The sequence below is a fragment of the Sminthopsis crassicaudata genome, chromosome 6 (genome assembly GCF_048593235.1).
Source record: "Sminthopsis crassicaudata isolate SCR6 chromosome 6, ASM4859323v1, whole genome shotgun sequence".
Taxonomy (NCBI): Eukaryota; Metazoa; Chordata; class Mammalia; order Dasyuromorphia; family Dasyuridae; genus Sminthopsis; species Sminthopsis crassicaudata.
In genome coordinates, this window is record NC_133622.1 from 79,759,586 (window position 1) to 79,774,955 (window position 15,370).

Consider the following 15,370-nt stretch of genomic DNA (forward strand, 5'->3'; position numbering starts at 1 on the left):
TATATATTCCGTTAGGAAACGGTTTATAGTTTGTTCCAATAGTGCAAATCATGAAAGATCAATAAAACGTGCATTCTTTTTATTCACTGCTTCTCTGGGGGCATTCTCTGCCTGAAGACGCTGGCCAGCGGCCTCCACACAGGCAACATCACCAATTCACAGGAGCACGGACTTTTAAATTTTGGTCTTTGTCTCTTCGCTGCCTACCTCGGTTCTGACATATGTTAGATCCTAATAAATATTAGTTGATTTGCTTGCATTGAGGACCACTAATCCATTAGGTTTTAGAAGCTACATACAAAGTCTAATTCCCCCTCATTTTGCATGTGAGAAAATTTAGAGCTGGAGAGAGAGGACTTGGTACTGGCAGTGGATCGAGACTCTTTGACTCCAAATCTTGCCAGGGCACTATGGTTTTAAGGAAAGAAAAAAAAATTCAACATTCTCACATAGTAGGTTATTAAGCAATTAATGATTAATCAATCAACGTGAATTTATTAAACTGCTACCATGTTCTAGGAGCTAAGGAAAGAAATACACAAATGAGAGATTCCTTTTTTAAAAATTCTCCTTGGGATGTGGGAAGGAGGATGAGTTTAGGAGAAGTGTAATAACTATTGGATATCCATGAAGGAAATACATGATGATTGGACAAATAGCGCTTGAGCTGGGCTTTAGAGTTTCCTTGGGACGGGGCATTTCAGCCATGGGAGGTAGCTTGTGCAAGGCATGAAGGTAGGAAATGGATGCAGGGTCTCAGAGCTGCTAGTCTGTGTGCTAGTTTGGCTAGAGTTTAGAGGAGAAATGAAAAAAGAAGAAAACAAGCATTTATTAAGTATCTACCATTATGCCAGGCGCTGTGCTAAACATATTACAGATATTATCTCATTCGATGCATTTAATTTGTCATTAGTATAGAATGCTATGCTGCACCCACATTGTGAAGATTTTTAAATGTCAGACTCAAGTTTGCATTTTATCCTAAAAGCAAAGGGGAACCCTCAAAGTTTCATGAACAAGGAAGTGCTATGGCCACTAGGAAGAGCCTGGCAGTTTCCCTATGCAGTTTCACTCCTTGACATATAATGAAGCAAAGTGTAGACCTCTAAGACAAGAGTTGACCAGATTCAGCTCCCTCTTTACTTGTTAATGAGGCAATAACATAAGGCTTCAGCTCTCCTGTGGAGTTATTTTCTTTTAAAAAATTTTTTTATTAAAGATTTTAATTTTCAAAACATGTGTATGGATAATTTTTCAACATTGACCCTTGTAGAAACTTGTGTTCCAAATTCTCCCCCTTCTCTCCATTCCCTCCCTCCCCTAGATGGCAAGTAATCCAGTATATGTCAAACATGTTAAAAGTATATATTAAATTCTGGAATAATTCTCAATAAGCTTAAACTGCTTATACTTAAACAGCTTAAAACTGCAATAAGACTTTTGGGACACCCCAGGTACCAATTCCATATGGTAGTCCTTTTCGGATTCATGTAGGATTCAGGAAATGTGTTGATATTTTGAAGGCTGAGAAGATTTTAACTGGATAGATTCAGAATTTATCTATTACTTCCAGGAGTAGCTAGGCAGTTTTTAGACAGATCCTCTTACTTCCCCACCTTTTCTTCCTGATTCACAGAAAAGACTTTTTTTCTTTTACATTGGCCCTTTGAATCCTCCAATATGTCATGTTTTGTCGGATCACTTTAAGTAGAATTGTATATATATAGATGTAGGTGGATGGTTTGGAAATGGGCAGATAGCAGTTCCTTGCTATAAGGCACACGAAGTGGATGGAGTAGATTCATTGCTAATTATGAAATGCGATAGGATTTGCTTTCAGGTTGAGAATCAATAACCAGCCTCACATGACTAATTACTCAATACTTTCTGTTCATTTGAAATTAAAGCTGGGCCAGATATGAGAACCCATTCCTCATAATCCTTTCTACTTAAGAGGCTGAACCTCATGGATTGTTTGAGCTAGAGAGTTCTGAGCTACGGGAAAGGTGACATCCTAATTCTGGTACCAATATGGCAGACCCTGAAAAGTGGGGGGCTGGAGTAAGGGAAGTCACCAGACTGCCCAAGGAGAGGCAAGGGGGCTAAAGAGGGGAGGACAAAGCTCCTGGGCTTATTGGTAGTGAGATTGGGCCGTGAGTGGGTGTCACATTTTCAGCTTGGACTAGAGAAGGAATTCCAGTCAATGGGGGTGTGGGGAGAGGGAGAGGGAGAAGGAAAGAGAGAGAGGGGAGGGAGGGATGGAAAGAGACTCTGAAAGAAGGAGAGACAGAGACAGAGAGAATGGGGGAGAGAGAGAAAGAATGGGGGAGAGAAGGGAACGAGGAGGGAAGAGAAAAAGAGAGAAGGGAAGCAGAGACAGAGAGAGAATGGAGAAAATGGAGAGGAAGGAGGGAGAGAAAGAGAGAAAGGAGAGAGAGAGAGAAAGAGAGAGGGAAAGGTAGTGAGGGGGGAGGGAGTGAGAGAAAAAGTGGGGAAAGGAGAGGAGAGAGAGAAAAAGAGAGGGAAGGAGAGACAGAGAAAATGGGGAGAGAGAGAAGGAGAGAGAGAGAAAAAGAGAGAGGGAAGGAGAGAGAGAAAATGGGGAGAGAGAGAAGGAGAGAGAAAAAGAGAGGGAAGGAGAGAAAATGGGGAGAGAGAAGGAGAGAGAGAGAAACAGAGACAGAGAGAAAGAGGAAGAGAATGGGAGAGAGAGAGCAAGAGGGAGAAAGAAGGAGGAGAGAGGAGAGGGAAGGAGGGAAAGAGGAAAGGAGGGAGAGACAGACAGAGAGAAGGGAGAAACAGAGAGAGACAGAGACCGAGAGAGAGAGAAAGAAAGAAAGAGGAGGCTTTTCCTTTTGGTGGGGATATATTGCTTTAGCATGATGGTGTTTATTGGTAAACCGCCTTAGTAGTTAACTGCCACCATATATTTTAGTGATCTAAGAAAAATATTGCTATATGAAAAAAAAATGTTAAAAGTAAGACAGCCTGCAAGGTAAATAGGGATTGAAACTGGCTTCTGCTTTCCTGAGAATAGAGCTGCATAACTTTGCTATTAAAGAAGGGATGAGTGATACCAGGGCTCATCGCCAAGGGAGGGTCTGTAGGATAACTCCTCTGCAACATATATAACACTGGGGGGGGGTGTGTGTGTGTGAAATCAGTTCCTATGCTATAGCCAGGTTTCATTGTAGGTTTTCAGAATTACCTTGCCTTTTTTTTTTTTTTTTTTTTTTTTTTTTAATGTATTTAAAAACACTATATTCTTGATTTTTAAAGGTTAGGGGAGAACAGGGGGCCGTGGTCTGGCCCCATTTGAATAAAAGGCATAAAAGAATCTGGCCTTGGGTTGTGTTAAGTTGTGCCCCTCAGGATAGATCCCATAATCTGATTTGTACTCTGGCTTCCATAATTACATCTGACACTTAATTTAGAAAACAAGGCCTCTTTACAATGGAGATAAAAAGCTCACTCTATTAACTATCTAGCCGAGGACCACAATTGACAAAAAGCTTTCCCTAATTAGTATGATTGTCAAAGTGTGTTAGCTTCGGCCTTCTTTAAGAGTAATGGCTCTTTTAGAAAACTAGGCCGCTGTTTGAACTTTTTTTTTTTTTTTTTTTTTTTGGGAAGGGGAGGGAGGTGGGAAAAGTTGAACACTTACCTGCTTTTACCTTCAAGATGTTCTTTGTTTGTCACTTTCCCAAGGAAATACGGAAAGAAAATCATTCTGCTGCAGGAAATATTTTAGTGCTAGCACATGGCTGGGAGACTAGATGATCTTATCAGCAGATTTAATTAAAGAAAAAAAAATCAAACAGAAATAGTTTTAGCCCTAGCAATTCGTTCCCCCAAAAGGATCTGTAAATCAACACATGCAAATGAGAACAGCTGACCTTTAGGCACATGGATGCAGATAGAAAGTTGTTGATCTCATCCCAAATTTATGAGGCCTTTTGTTTTGGAGAGTTGTATCAAATAGTCCCCACCAGGTGTGTGACTGCCAACTTCAGAAAGAAACCATCTGCTGGAATATCTTAATGCTCTTTTGCTAAAAATGAATGGGATACCCGAAGACCTTTAAAGTTCAAAGACAAGATCTCAGGCGCCGGGACCACAAGCTGCCAAGGTTGGGTATTATCATCACTCTAGGTTTATTTCCCATTTGAGGAAATTATATGAGATGTTGATGAGTAATGGGATTGGACCGAGGCTCCAGATATTTGGTCATAAATCGCATCAAGGACCTGAGATTTTTGCCCATTGGTGGGAATTCCCTTCATGGATGGAGATTTTACCCCAATCTCTGACTTAAGTGTCTAAGAGTTTTCTGAAGCTCAGAGAGATGAGAATTTTGCCCACGATTATGTTGCTAGTAGATATCAGAGGAGGAATTTCCAAGACTTATCTGACATTAAACCCTCTCCATTGTGTCCATCTGCCGGTCAGAGCCCGGGATGTAACTGAGAGTTTCTCATTTTAGACTGTTGGCTTTCCTGCAGCCTTCCAAGAGACCTCCCTCCTTAACACAAGTGTACTTGATTCTTTAGCCATTCATTTTTGGTGTGATGGTCAAGCTGAAGCCCTCCCTACTTGGTGCAGAGTAACTTAGGAAATCTGGACCTCACATTTTCTCCTAAGCCATGACCTTCCATCTCTTTAAGTCTTGTTTCATGGTATTTTGTGTTCATTAACAGTTTTTTTTGGTGATAAGAAACAAAATCTAACTATGCATATCTAAAAAGAGTAATGGAGCTGGGGTCCTTTCATATTTTCCTGTCAGCCGGGTGGTGTGGAGGATAGAATGTTGAACTTGAGAATTATAGGAAGACTCCAAAGTTCAAATATTGCCTCAGAGACTTAATAGCTGTGGGACTGAAGACGTTTCACTTCTTTCTGCCTCAATTTTTTTCATCTGTAAAATGGGATAATAACAGCATTGAATTCATAGAGTTATTGTGAGGATTCGATGAAATAATATTTGTCAAGTATTTTGTAAAACTTAAGGTGCTATTGTAAATACTATTATTATTATTATTACATATGATCTCTTCCATTTGAATATTATTTCCTCGAGAGCAGGAGTTATATATCTACTTTTCTCTTTGTATCCCCAATGTTTAGCACAGTGCTTTGGATACGGTAAATGTTTAATAAATGACTATCATTGTCATCATTATTGTCACTTCCTCTGGTGTGATGATTCAGTCCTGGAGTTGGAAGGTACCATGTAGACTCACTAATTTAATTGATATCTGTAAAGAAATCCCCTTTGTGACATATCTAAGAAATCACCTCACAGAAAAGGTGCCCTGCTACCTTTCCAAGCTCAGCCCCTCTATTTCTGAATGGTTCTAACTCCAGAGAGGTTTTGCCCCTGTGCCTCATCACATATCTGGTTCCTGAAAAGTATGTCTGAAAAGTATAAGAATTTCCATAATGCTGAACAAGCTGAGTCTGCTTTCCAAAGACCAAAGAGGCTTATCTCCAGTAGACTGGTGATGAATTCTTTGGCCATAGCAACCCCACAAAGAAGTTACAAAGTGCCCCTTAGCCCAGGTTGACCTTTTGTTTCTGTTGTAAGTGTAAGTTTTTAACCCTTTCGTAAATATTCATTTAGCTGAAAATAATAGCTCAGCAATCACAAATGCCAAACCTTTTTTTTTTTTTAAATTAATCCTATGTTTTTTGATGAAAGAAAATTTTTCTTTCTCTCCTTCCTCTCTCTAACCGGTGGGGGAAAAGGGAAAAATAAAACTCTTGTAACAAATATGCATCATCAGGCAAAAAGAATTCCTGTTTTGGCCATGCCCAAAAATATGTTTCAGCCTGCTCCCCTGACTCCATCACCTTTCTGTTGGGAGATGAATAACATGCTTCATCACATTTTTCATCATGTGTCTGAAATCATTGCAAAAGACACTACTTATCATGATATATAATTATCAAAATAGTTTCACCCTTTTTTGTTGTTGTTGTGGTAAAGCTTATGGACCCCTTCATAAAAGAATGTTTTTAAGTGAATAAGATACAAAATAGAGTATTACAAAATAAACCAATTATATTGCTGTATAGATATCAAAATGCTTTTTAAAAATAGCTTTTAATTTTTCAAAATACATCCAAAGTTAGTTTTCAACATTCACCCTTGCAGAGCCTTGTGTTTTAAATTTTTCTTTCTCCCTGTCCCCCCCTTCCCAAGACAGCAGGTAACCCTATATAGGTTAAACATGTACGATTCTTCTAAGCATACTTGCCCATTTATCATGCTGCACAAGAAAAATCAGATCAAAAAGAAAAAAAAATGAGAAAGAAAAAAAAAGCAAACAAACAACAAGAAAAAAGGTGAAAATATTTTATTGTGATCCACATTCAATCCCCATAGACCTCTCTCTGCATGCAGATGGTTTTCTCCATATTGGAGTTGACCTGAATTACCTTGTCAAAAATACTCTTTAAAAAAGTCATTGAAACAAGCTTAACAATTTGATCTAAATATTTTGGGAGGAGTTTCACGTCACTATTAATAATTTTTGTTCTGTGCTTTCCAATTCAAAGTGTTTTCTTGTTGGCAGAGAAAACCAAAGTAAAATAAGAGCTGAGTACTTTTGTCTTTTTGTCATCCATCATCCTACCTTTTCTTTCATTTTTCTCATCTATAGAGTTTTAAGAAATATTTAAAAATTATTAGCATGAGCATATTTAGAATATTAATGATTCTGATGTCGTCCTTACTGCACCGTGTCATGGATACTGTAAGACCTGAATTCAAATACTAATTCAAACACTTAATGGCTATGCCATCCTGGGAAAGTTACTTTAAGCGACAGCTGCTTCTTCTTCAAAGTGAGATAGATATTATTATCTATCTCACAGTATTGCTGCATTAACCACATAAGATAACATATATAAAATGCTTTAGAAAACTAAAAGTTGTATGTGAATTTTTATTATTATGCTATCCTTCATTCCTTTCCCTTACTATCCTTGGCAAAGCCCTGTAGGGACTATGTGAGAAGTATTAATATTCAAAATGAGTGGAAGCTGAAAAGAAATGATAACGACTAAAAAGATAATTCTCAAAATGACATAGGAGATAAAGAAGAAAAGAAAAAGCTAAGATAATGGATGACACCCAATGCATAGCTTTAAAAAATAGTAATTTTGTTATCTTTTGTTTTTGTATCACTTCCATTTTTTTGTACCTTCCCCAATCCTTTCCCAGACAGTCATCTCCCATAGTAAAGATTACTGAAAGAGAATTTTGAGAATTTCCTCTTCAACTGACTTTGCTTGCAAACTTTTAGGCTATAGGATCTTCTCCTTCATTTCTATGAAACCTTTAAAATCCATTCTTCTGAGTACCTGAGTACAGTATCTGACTGCCTGCAAATCCTCTATTACAAATCCTAAGGGGAAATTCTTAAGGGTAGCTAGGTGGTGCAGTGGATAGTCACTGGGCCTGGAGTCAGGAAGATCCATTTTCTTTAATTCAAAACTAACTTACTAGTTTACATGATCCTGGGCAAGTCACTTAACCCTGTCTGCCTCAGTTTTCCAAATGGGGTCATGAAGAATCAGACACTACTTAAACAATAGAAGAACAACAACAAAAAGGTGAGATTTTTGCTTCCTCTTTGCTTGTGGTTCACCAGCCAGTTTTCCCTTGGAGCTGAGAATCAGGTGCAGATGTTTGGTTCACCTTGTCTTCCATCTTTTAAAGAACAAAATGTCATGGTATTAATATTTCTTCACTTTGGCTCAGAGAACACTCTAACAGATGTTCACATGATCATTGTTCCACATGTTTATTATTTTCTCCTTCTGTCCAAGTGGTCTGTTGTATAATTGGTGATTATCTTTTATGTTTATTTCTCTATTGGACTCTATTATGGTTCCCTTTTCTTATTTCTCAATTTCCTCAAATCTCTACATTTTAAACATGTAGTGCTATTTCACTCCGTTTCTACCCCTTAATCTTTTTTGGTTTTTTAAAGAAAACATCCCCCTCAATAGCTATATTCCAGCCATATATTCCTATTCTACTGTCTCAAGGATACAGGTGAGGTCATGCTTTTCCTCTCATATTAGCATCTCTTATTCACCTTACTTGTTCATACCCACAATTCTGAGGTCATGGATTCTATGGCTGTTGCCTCATTTGTTGGATTTTGCCTCCTATGTAATAGTGTGGGTTTCTAATACTAGTTATTCTTTCTGGCAGCTATTACTCATTGTGGTGTCTGACTTGCTAGATAAATGGAGACACTTTTCTCCTTCCCACTTTTTTTTTTTTTTTTTAATTAAAGCTCTCTTAAGCTGAAACAAAATCTGTGTAATATTGTCTTGGTGATTTTTAAAGGAAGTATGAATGTGGTTGTGGGGAGATTTCGCCTTACCTGTACATGAGACAGAAGGCTCTCTGTCAGTTGTTCTTTTGTAGATGTGGTGATTTGTCATCAAATTTTAGTCTGTTTTGCAGCCGGGAGTGCAATCGTCTTTCACTTGGGAAAAAAAAATAAAGACTTTCTTAGAGTATTTAAAGAGACAATTTTATGGTGCATAAAGTTTTTAAACTCTGCTTTTCAGAATTAATTTTCATACAAATGCTAGCTCTAATTCACTGATGCATAGAGAATCAAATGAATAGATATTCATTGAGCTCCCACTATGTGCAAGGTTGTTGTAATCAAAGTATTCTCTGTTAAATATGTTATCTTGGAGGAAAATTGTCTGCTTCCGGGCCCTCATTCCTCTCTCTTCTGAGCTTCAATCCTGCATCAGCTACTGTGTACTAGACATCGCCACCTGGATGTTGTTCCATACCCATCTCAAACTCCCCATGTCCAAAATGAAATGCATCTTCCACATGCCTCCAACTCATCCTTTACTCCGGTTTCCTTATTTCTTTTGAGCACAATACCGTACTTCTGATCATCCAGACTCATAACCTTGGAGCTGTCCATGGCTCTTCCATTCCCTTAGCTTGCTATTTTCTTGTTCATTTTATTTCAATAGAATATCATCTGTTGTTTCCTATCTTTTTATTCTTAGGACCATTATTCTAACTATTTTAAGGTCATCATCATGTCTCTCACAATAGTCTAGTTGAACTTTCAGTTTCCACTTCTCTAATCCATTCTCCATACATCTTGGAAACACCTATGTCAGTATCCTGTCTAAGAATCTTTATAAAGACTATTGCTTCCAGAATAAAATACAAATCCCTCAGCACAATATGAATTTATTTTATCTTTCCAGGCTTCTTTCACCTTATTTCCCTTCATATTCTATCCAATCCAGTTCCACTCTGGTCTTTTTATTATTTCTTGAACTTGGTACTCTATTTTCTACCTTCAGGTATTACTAAATCAGTGCTTTTTAAACTTTTGTTCTCAGTATCTTTATACTGTTAAAAATCACTAGGGATCTGCCCAAAGAGTTTTTGTTTATGTGGGTCATATTTATAGTTATTTACCATATTGAAATAAAAAGTGATTTTGAATTTGTAGACCTTTTGTAAGAATCTCAGAGACCCCCAGGATTCTCTGGACCATTCTTTGAGATGTTCTCAAAGCCTAGAATACATTCCTTTTTAACCCTCATCTGTGGAAATTTCTTGTATTCTGCAAAACTCAATTTAGGGATCACCTCCAATGAGAAATCTTGTCCAGATGTCCTACTTGTTAGTGCACTCTCTCCTCAAATCATTTTTATTAATCTTTACATTTTGGTTTTTTAGTGGAGTGCAAGCTTGTTGATGGTGGAAATATTTCTTTTTCATTTTTTCCTTATATTGCCAGCTCCCTAGCATAGTTCCTGGAGCATACTAGGTTTATAGAAAATACTTTTTGAATTGAATGGAATAAATTGTTTTAGAACTGAGTAGGGAACAGAGGGACGCATTCAAGCTTTTGCTTATAATTCCAAAATACCTCTTGTGCCAGGTATGTCAATAGAGCAAAATCTCATCAGTGTTGTAGTTTCTTTTATAGACCCAAGATAAAGCAATGGCTGACATAGCAGGATGTGGGTCTCTGTAGCTTCTGTTCACTCTTCACCTCCCATAAGGGAAGGCCAAAATACAGACTTTGTTTGTAGGATCTTGGATTAAGAGGCCAAGTTGAGTGCATGGTCAACATAATTAGGTAGGGTGTGCTATGTATGAAAGGCTTAATTGTATGAATCAACTTGAGAATTATGGCACAGTCTTGTTTGCCCAGCTTAGCACAGAGGAATAATTGTGGTCCTGTTCCCAGGCATTTACCCTGGCAGGACACGCATTAAGGTGGGAATGAGACTAAAAGGATTTCATGTATCGAAACACAAAAATCCCAACCATTTTTCTTCCTGATAATTGGTGACTCTTAGAGGCTGCTCTTTCCCCTCACTGACTCCCCATTCCTCCTTCAAAGATAATCACTTTTTCATCTGTAATGTAAGCAGCAGCTATTAGTGTTGCTGTGGTTGGTCTCAAGCTTTGCAAAATATTATGGGACCATAGAATTAGAAGTGGACGAGACCTTAGAGGCCATCTAAACTAACTCTCTTGTCTTATAAATGAGGAAATTAAAATTTAGGAAGATGAGACTTGTACATGGTCCAAACTAAGATTCAAACTCAGGTCTATGACTTGAAATTTAGCAGTCTTTTTTATTCCCTTCTTTTATACTTTAGAGCTAAGAAATATCCTTGGTCTTTATCTTTTCTTTCCCACGTGTGTCAGGTAAGGGTATTTTTTTATTTGTTTAAGCCAATCCTTGTATTTGCTCATCCCATCCCAATCTCTTCCACATCTTCCATGACTTTGTTCATTCTCTTTGAATTGTTCATCTTCCTTCTGTCTCATTTCACCCACTCCTTGCCATTACTTGGTTATTTTTATTCAGTAGCATTTAAGTGTCTACTATGTACAAGGAGCTGTGATAAGACAAAAATGAAAATGAAAAAATGAAAAAAACTCTCAATCCCTTTCTTTGAGGAGCTCAAAAATTGAGTTTAAACACAAAGTAACCTTACACAATGAATATATTAACAAGATAGAATGGAATGAAGGCAAAGACAAATTCTAGATAAAATATTTTAAGAAATGTCAAGGATGGAGAAATCACTCTCAGCTATGAGAAGCTCTTTGGAAGAGGTTATATAAGCTACATCTTAAAGGAATGAAAAATATTTCAATAGGTTGAGATATAGAGAGTGTTTCCAAGTGGGAGGATAGAGATAGGCTACATGAATGTACAGAGATGGGAGAAGGCAAGTTGAAATTGAAAAACAATTAGGAATCCATGTTACGTGGAATGTGTTGTGTGAGGGGGGAATAGTGTGAGGTAATCCTGAGAAGATAACTTGGAGTTAGATCATGGAAGGGCTTAAATGCCAAGCTGAGGAATTTATATTTTATTTTATGGGCCACTAAAGACTTTGGGGTTAGAGTTGTGAATTAGGGGGATTATGTGAGGAATGAAATAGAATAGGAAAATATCTTTTTAAAGAATTTAGTATTTTATTTTCCTCCAATTTAGCTCAATGTAGAAAAAGTTTTTAATATTTGTTTAAATTTTTAAAAAATTTTCTTTTGAGTTTTAAATTCTTTCTTATTTCCCTCTCCTTCCCCCTATTGAGAAGGCAAACAATCTGATATAGGTTATACACGTACAGACATACAAAACATATTTGCATGATAGTCATATTGTGAAAGAAAACAGGACAAAATAAAACCCAAGAAAAACAAAAGAGTAAAAAGAAGTATGCTTTAATCTGTCCCTTCTTTAGAAAATGACAGGATTTTTCATCATAAGGCCATTAGAATTATCTGGGATCATGGTATTGCTGATGGTAGCGATTTTTCACAGCTGGTCATCATATAGTATTATTGTTACTATATCCAATGTTCATCTGGTTCTGTTCATTGCACTTTGCATCATTCATGTAAGTCTTTCCAGGTTTTTCTAAGAGCATCCTGCTTATCATTTCTTATAGCACAATAATACTCCATCACAATTATATATAACAACTTATTCAGCCACATGTGATGGACATCCAGGAAGAAAATGTCTAGAGGTAAGACCAGTTAGGAGACTTTCACAATAAATAATAAAGTCCTTTGACCTAGTGATCTCTTTGTTAGGCATATACCCCATGGAGGTCAAATGATAGAAAGGTCCTGTATATACTAGCACTTTTGATAGTTCTTTTTGTGTAGGCAGTGAGCTATAGGTTTTTCCCTCCTTCTGTCTCTATAGCCAAAAAAAAAAAAAAAAAAAAAAAAAAAAAAAAAAAAAAAAAAAAAAAAGAAAAAGAAAAAGATCAGGTTGCAATGAAAATAATTTTATGTTTATTTAGAATACCATTGTTAGAAATTACAAAGAAACAATAAGCACATTTAAAAATAGTAGGAAAACCTTGAGTATGGAAGATACTGGTCTTTGTAGTGAGTAAATTCGCCTTCATTCCAACGATTTCATCCTTTTGAAGGGTAAAACTGGGAGAAGAAAAGGCTCCAGCTACTACCAAGCATAGAGTTGATCCTTTGGAGAGTCCCACATTTGCTGCTTCTTTTGCTATTGCTCCGTCTTTCCACACTTCCCTGTGGCCTTGTCCAGAGACCATTAAAAAATGCTGGGGCAATTCCAGGCCCATGAAATGTCTCCTTCTGTGCTAGAAAGAAATTCAACTCTCTTGGTCTTTAGAAACTTAAAAAATGATTGTTATAAGTCAATGAGGGACGAGATGGGAGAGGGCAGTTATGACAGCCGTCTTGAAGCTAGATGACATGACTTTGAAGTGGCCCTTAATCAGCATGGTTTTGTGATTTTGTCTAGTTCAAATGGAGAAGACAGGAGGATGCCCTTTCTTAACGATATTGTTTCCTTTTTCTCTGTCTCTCTCTCTCTCTCTGTCTCTCCCTCTCTACCCCTCTGTCTTCTCACTGCCTCTTTCTCTCCCTCCCTGCCCCCTTATCTCTCTCTACCCTTTTCCCTCACCCTCTCCTTCACTCTTTCCTCCTCTCCCTCTCTTTCCTTCCTCTTCTTTCTTCCTTTCCCTCTCCCTTTGTCTCTGTCTCCTTTTCCATTCGTTTAATTTTTTTTCTTTCCTAATATCCTTAATATCACTTGATTTATTTTCTTGAGTTCCATTTACATTTCTTTTATAAGTAAAATCAGTCTGGCAATCATATAAATGATGAATTAGAAATAGCAGTAGGGAATACTTGTTAGGTTATTATTATAATAATTCATAAATAGCAGTGGAGAGAGGAGAAAATTAGCTCTTTGAGGGCAGGGACACTAGGTTTTGTCACTCTCCTTAGTGCCTGGCATAGTGCTTGTCAAAAGAAGTCATTTCTCAGATTCCTTGCAGCTCTGATAATTCTGTGATTCTTATACATTCAAACACCAGGTCACACAAAATATTGATTTTTAATTTTTAAATTTGTGTTACTTAATTTTTAATTTATAGAATAAAAAATAGTGCCATAACACAATAATAAAAAAGATGATTGCAAATGAACCTGCAACTCTGTAACGTACAACTTGGTATTTCTTTTAAATATATAATAAATTATCATGTAAATTTTTAAAATACTGATTTGAGAAAATGAAACAGGACTTATTAGCATAAGACTCATATTTCTTATATGATAAATGATTAAGTCTGTAGGAAAGATGAAGCAGAGTGACCTAAGAGGTTCAAGGAAATGGGGATTATTTTTAGCTAGTGAATGTGTTCTTGAAGGAGATTGTACCTGACCTAAGTATTACAGGCAGTGGAAGGATAATGTTAAAAAAGATATGGGTCGCAGGGGTTCTCAAACAACTGCCCACGGGCCAGATGTGGCCTGCCAGGTTATGGCAAATGGGCTGAGGGGTGGAGACAGAGAGTGAGCTTTTGTTTTTACTATAGTCCGGCCCTCCCACAGTCTGAGGGACAGTGAACTGGCCCCTATTTAAAAAGTTTGAGGACCACTGGATTAGAGTATCATAGGTTTAGAATTAGTTGAAGTCTTCAAAGTCATTTAATTCAGTCTCTTCATTTAACATCTGAGTAAACTAAGAAAGACAGCATGGACAAAGAGAGAGGAAGGAGAGGACAGAGGAATTCCTATACTTTTGTCACCCCAAAATTCACGGAGAAGGGAATTTCTGATATTTTAATTGTCTACTAATATTTCTGCAGCTAAACAAAACAGAAGCTAATACTGGTCAACCAACAAGTGTTAAATATTCCAGGATATATATATGGAGATAGAAAGAGAAAGAATGAAACTATTCCTATTGTCTAGAAGCTATATTTACAGGACTTATGTGGGGAAGTTTATCATAGGATCACTAGAAAATTATTTTTAATAATTTTAGGAGGGATGGGGGCTTCTCTTTGTCTTTTTTTCTTTTAAGGTTCAACTCAGACATTATTCCCTGTATGAAATCTTTTCCTAATCCCCCTAGCTGCTAATGTCCTCTCTTTCAAATGACTTTGTATTTAACTACTTTGTCTATATTTGCATTGATCAACTTTATATTTATTATGTATGTATTTTTATGTGTACTTATCTTCCTTATTAGGACATACACTCCTTGTGAGTGAGGGGTTTCCCTTTTTTTAAATTCTTTTAAATCTAGAGTTTAGTACAGTTCTTGGCACACACAGTAGGGACTTAATAAATATTTGATGATTGGTTTTACAGACTGTGATTTGGAAGAACATTGTTCTCTTAAAAGATTGTAAGATGGTTCTTTTTTCAGCATAATTTTTTATACAAGCTAATGTGATAATAACAGCAACAACAGTTTTATAGCTCACTGTGTGTCACAATAAATGCTTAACAATTATTATCTCATTTAAACAATTTTAACAATCCTGGGAGGTAGGTGCTATTATTTTCCTAATCCCCCCCCCCCCCGTATATTGTGAAAACTTTTTAAACATCTAAAAATTTTTTTGATTTCCAAATTTTCTCTCTCTAATCTCTCCCTTACCCATTGAGAAGGCTAGCAATATGATATCAATTATACATGTGAAATTGTACAAAAATTTTCCCATTAGCCATGTTGAAAAAGAAAATACAAACCAGAAAACAAAGAAAAAATTTTTAAAAGTATGCTTCAATCGTTATTTAGATTTTGTCAATTCTTTTTCTGGAGGGAGATAGCATTTTTCTTCACAAGTCCTTCAGAATTATCTTAGATCATTAAGTTTCTGAGAATAGTTTAAGACATTCATAGTTGATCATATACAATATTACTATTACTGTATACAAAGTTTTCCTGATTCTGATTGCTTCACTTTGCATCAGTTCCTGTAAATCTTCCTAGGTTTTTCTGCTCCTTATTTCTTGTAGCATAATAATATTCCATCACAATCATATGTC

The 15,370-nt window shown here is 36.7% G+C and overlaps 1 protein-coding gene across 6 annotated transcripts in view; it reads left to right on the top strand.

Moving 5' to 3' along the window:
• Window positions 1–15,370, top strand: part of FHIP1A (FHF complex subunit HOOK interacting protein 1A) — a 363,684-nt gene that overhangs the window by 226,172 nt on the left and 122,142 nt on the right. The gene's annotated exons all lie outside the window — the stretch shown is intronic.